We start from the raw sequence: 308 nt of genomic DNA on the forward strand, positions 1-308 counted from the left end.
GTAATCCTCCAAGAGATTCTTACCCCGAGACTCTCTGCGTCTGTCCACATTCGGGGCACGACGACGATGGTGTTGGCTTGATTGATTCATCATACACACCGCCGCTACTTCAAGCATTTCTTCCTCTTCTTCATCGGCGTCCCGATCTTCTTCTGCACGTCTACGCCGGATTTCTTCCCATTCTTTATGTTGCCTCTCCAACACCCTCCTGAAGTTTGACATTGAGAGTATAATGTGTTTTGTAAAATCTGAGAAATGAAGGAATATATCAGAGATGGTGTGAGAGGAGTGGTGTTGATGGTGTAGTT

Source organism: Prunus dulcis, chromosome 5 (assembly GCF_902201215.1).
Source record: "Prunus dulcis chromosome 5, ALMONDv2, whole genome shotgun sequence".
Classification (NCBI taxonomy): domain Eukaryota; kingdom Viridiplantae; phylum Streptophyta; class Magnoliopsida; order Rosales; family Rosaceae; genus Prunus; species Prunus dulcis.